This window comes from Myotis davidii, unplaced genomic scaffold (genome assembly GCF_000327345.1).
Source record: "Myotis davidii unplaced genomic scaffold, ASM32734v1 scaffold1255, whole genome shotgun sequence".
Lineage (NCBI taxonomy): Eukaryota > Metazoa > Chordata > Mammalia > Chiroptera > Vespertilionidae > Myotis > Myotis davidii.
Genome location: NW_006286692.1, coordinates 39,569 through 44,695, shown reverse-complemented (window position 1 = coordinate 44,695; position 5,127 = coordinate 39,569).

Genomic DNA, 5,127 nt, shown 5'->3' with positions numbered 1-5,127 from the left:
GCTTGGGGCGGCCCTGGTCACCCTCCTTCCTCCAGTTCCGAGACGCTTTCCTCCTCCTCCTCACTGCACCGTCCAATCTGGCGGCCTGCTCGGCCTGCGCTGTGTGTCTCAGTCATCTCCATTTGGGTTCCCTTGTAACTCCGTCAGATCCTTGTCGCTGTTTCCTCTGCAGCTCTCCCTCAGCTGTCTGTCCATCCCCGCGAAGCTCCCCTAGACGCAGAGTCCTGCACACCCTGTGACGCTGGGGGCGCTCACAGGGGTCCTTTCTCTGGCCTCTTACAGACGTGGTGGTTTGAGTGTACGTGTACGAAGAGCAGGGCCGGCTCACTGCTTTCTCCTGCAGTGACTGAGGGGACGGTGGGGTAGCATCGGATGAAGGGCTGTGGGAACGCCGGGACGAGCGGGGCTCCGTCTCCCTGCCCCTCAGGCTCTGATCTGCCCTCTCCCCTGCATGGGATGAGCGCGGTACTGTGTCCGCGTCCAGCCCCAGGCCCCTGGGAGCGCGGCTCTTGCCCACTCAGCACCCGCCTGCCACACACTCACTGGGCAGCCATCAGGCGAGTGCAGATGCTTTCAAAGGCTCACCTGTCGAGGGGCCTCTCAGTAAACTCTGAAGTCACCTGCCCAGAGAGGAAGCCCACAGCGTGGACCCGGGGACCTGGGGACATGGGGTGGGCCCCACTGCCCACACAGCACACCCGGGGCCAGGCCAGGGCCGCATAGCTTCCCGCGTTAAGGGGCACAGACTGTGTCAGAGCATTGGATACAGCGGTTCCTTCCCGCCAGGCTCCCTCCTCCCTTCTGTCTTCTGGAGACCCCTTTGGAGTGTGCACCTTCCAGACTTCTGACCTAGGTCTGTCTTGAGAGAATGGAATCTGTCCCCCCCTCCTACCCCCTACATCTGGCTCTTCAGGGGCTCCTGCTATCGGATGAAGGGAAGGAAGGGGAAACAGGCAGTCTGATGACATGGTGGCAGGGAGGCTGCTGGCCTTGCCTACACCTGTCTGTAGGCCTCACAGGCATGGACGCTGCTCTGTGCCCAGAGGAGCTCAGCAAATCCTGCACAGCTGCCCCCTGGGACCAGGCAGGGGCTCTGCCCTCCTGATGGCCTGACTGGGGAGCAGGGGGCTGCAGGGGGCTGGAGACCCCACTGAAGGCCTATCACAGCACACACCCAGGCTGAGGCCTGCACCTCCAAGAGTGAGGGGTGAGTCGCCAGACTGCCCGACTGCTGTTCTCCAGCGCCAGCTGGGCCTGCGGAGGACTTCTCTCCTGTGGCCATCTGGACCAAAACGGCCCCCAAACAGGAAGAGACCAAGGGAGCCTACTGGGGTGCAGGTGCAAGCTGGGCTGGCACTCAGCTGCAAGGGTTCCCAGGCACCCGGTTCGAGGAAGGAACCTGGGCTGGGCCATGGCAGGGCAGGGCTGGTGTGGGACCCGGCTCCCTCGCCTCTATGAGGACACAGCCTGGGAGGTTGTCTGGGTTGAGGAAAGGTCAGGTGAGGCTGGACCCTCAGTGGAGGTGGGCAGGGGCGTTTGTGACCTCTGGCCTGTTACTGTGACCCTTGTCAATTCCACACTAAAACAACAGCTTTGAAACCACCCTCACTTCCCCCCTCCCTCAAAGGGCACTGTGGGAGTGAAAGGCCACTTTCACCAGGGCTGTGGGAGGGAGCCTTCAAAGGCACCTCTGACAGTTTCTGAGAGGCCCTGGGCAGCAGTGCGCACGCCTAGAGACTATGCCTGGTAGGGCCTGTGCTGGGGTGGCATGATGGACGTGCGACTCTTCTTAGTCGCTCTTTAAATTGTCACTTTTAAAATCTTATTTAATGACAAATACATTAAAAGAGTTTTATTCTGTAAAAAACAAACAAACAAAAAAACAAAAACGATGTTCCACCCAAACCAGTTGTCCAGCTCTGTGGGGGAGGGCACAGTAATGCTATTTCTTACAACTCATCAAGTGATCTAATGGAAGGAGACCATGTAGCTAAGCATTTCTTCTGAAGCTTTAATTCACATGCAGAACCCTTGAGAATCAGGGCCCTGATCTGAAAAGTTATGATTCTGTAGGTCTCCAGTGAGGCCCATGGAATGGCATCTCTAGTTCCCTGGTGGAGCTGACCTGCTTTAGGTAACAGTGGCTACAGATACTGGACTCAGAACACCTGAGACCTGTGAGTTTTGTGAGACTGGATTAGGAATTTCTAGAAGGGCAGGATCCCAGGCTGGATTCCTGGTGCTGGGGATGTTCTGGAACGGCATGGCCAGGACCGTAGGTACTGTGTAGGTACAGGGGGGCGGGGGAAATCACATGGTGGCAACAGAGTTGTGTGAGAGGCCTGCCCTCAGATTCCCTCCCAAACTACCTTGAGTCCCCAGGTTTTCACTTTCTTCTGTCCTATGGGCCACATAGTATACAGGACAATCCACTGTCCGATCCCCTGTCCAAAGGTAAGTGGAGCCTCAATCCTTAAAATATGAGGAGTAGAAAAATGTTTACATCACGGCTTTATTGGAAAATAAACCAAAGAAGCATACTCCAGAAGCCTGTCAAGAGATGAGATTGTTAATACCCCATTCATTTTCACCTTCTCCAACTGACCCCCAATTATATTTTTATTGTTGTTCCCATTACTGTTTTCCTATCATAAGACACTTCACATGAGATCTAGCCATGTTTTCATTAAAATTTTAAGTGCACAATACAAGAGTGTTAACAACAGGCACAATGTTGTACAGTGGATCTCTGAAACTTATTAATCTTCAATAAATCAAAATTTGTATCTGTGAATAACAACTCCCATTTCCAGTCTCTCCAGCCTCGGACAATACTAATCTTTGTTTTAATCTTTATTACTGTGAGTCTGACTATTTTGTGGGAAATCTCAACCTGATTTATACAGGGTTTATACATTAAAATTACTTACTATGACATGTAAGTTTAAAAATGTATAGTCATATTATTACATTTAAAGGGAAGAAATATGATTAAATGAATACAGATAAGCTCCCAAATTTGCTAGAATCTAAGAAACATAATTATTATGAAATAAATAAAAATTCCTGAAACATGGCAGAGTCACTATAATAAAACCTTAGAGCAGCCCTAAATCCTCATGGGGAAATTTATGCTTTTAACTACAGATAAGCAGCTCAATAGGCCCAAATCATTATTTCTATTGACATTGTTCTGGGGAATAAAAAATTAGTACCTTTTCCCTATATGCATATCTCTGCTTCCAGATTCCCCTGTTAAGAAGGACAACAGGCATATTGGAGGAGGGCCCACTATTAATGTCCTTATTTTGAGTTGATTATCTCTTTAAGGATCCTATCTATAAACAGTATAATATTTCAAGATACAAGTTAAGATTTCTACTTATGAATTTTGAGGGTCACAACTAAACCCCTAAAAGTGTATGTGTGTGTCTGTGTGTGTGTGTCTGTAAAAGTGCTGTCGCACCTGTAGCTTTCTATAAATCAGGACCAAGTCAGGTTCCTTAACTTGACCCCTCCTAACAACTCCCATCCCTAACCCAGGACAGCTATTAATCTGTTTACTATACTGATGGGATTGGATTTTAATTTTAATAACTTTATCATTTTCAAACAATTAATCATTAATTCACAAATTTCATTTAACCTAATGTCTTTTATTTAACTAAATATATTTTTACACTAAACAGTTCTATTTCAAAAATAGTCAATATTTAAAGACAATTATTTGGTAAGTTTTTTACATCCATTTTCCCTTACTAAGTTCTGAAGCTTCCAGTGGGTATTTTTCACTGAAGGCACATCTCACTCAAGTGAGACCGGCCACAGCTCACAAGTGCAATGGATACCCTGTCAGGGCACATGAGGAGACTGGCTGCCACAATGGATGGGACAGTATTCAAGTATCAACATGAAAGTATTTTACTGCAACATGAGGGGAGACTATGCCCTGTGAAAACGCAGCTTCTTTCAGTGTATTAATACTTTCTTTGTGGCCAAGCATAACATCAGTTTTGTAACTGAACATGGTCTTAGGAAAATATTTTTTTTTTTGTAGGATTGGAGTTGAATCCGTGTGTATATACACTCTTAACTTTATATCATGGTGTTATTCAGTCTTTTTGTTCCTGTTGTATTTGTCTAAAGAGCTTTCAAGTTCTGAGAGGGGAATTTAAAAAAAAACTCTTGTTCAGGTATGTTTCTCACTTTCTCCACATATTTCCAATCATTATTCATCTTTAGCTTCATTTGTCATTTGTACTTACATTTATGTCTACTCATTTACTCATCCAAGTTTTACTAACCATCTCCTTGGTGCCTGGCATTAAAGATACAAAATAGCCTGGCCAGTGTGGCTCACCAGGAGATCACCATTGGATACCCTGTCAGGGCACATGCCCTGGTGGCAGGCTCCATCCCCAGTAGGGGGTGTGCAGGAAGCAGCCAATCTATGATTCTCTCTCATTATTGATATTTCTATCTCTCTCTCCCTCTCCCTTCCTCTTTCCGAAATCAATCAAAAAAAATTTTTAAGACAAAAAAAGGAATAAGACCAAGCCCTTGCCCATGTGGGGCAGACACCCTAATCAGGAGACAGACAATAAGTAATGTAAACAAATAAATAAACAGAAAACTATCTGGGTCCAAGAAGCCCAATGCAGACAAGTTACAACAGCGTGGAAAACTCACTGAAAGTTGGGAACAAGGGAACAGCCACTGCAAAGGCCCTTAGGCAGAAACCTGCCTATGTGTTTAAGGAACAGTGAGGAGGTCCCTGTGCCTGCAGCTGATGCAGGGAGTGGGAGGGAACAGGAGATGGTGTGTAGAAGGAGCAAAGAGGCCAGATGTTGTGGGGCCCTATGGGCCATCTTAGCTTCATGTTTTATTGTTTTACTATCTATCCAGTCATTCATTAGAATACTCCATTTATTTAAATTAAACTATTATTATTTAATGAGCACTAAGTAGTAGGTTCTGGCAATGAATTAGATAGATAAGGGTCCTGTCACCCATATGGATCTCATAAACAGAGAAAAAAAAGAAACAATTTGATAGAAAAGCAATAGAAACATATTTTTCCAATTACAAAATAAAATGCACACTTCCAATGTGCCAGGCACTGTCCCA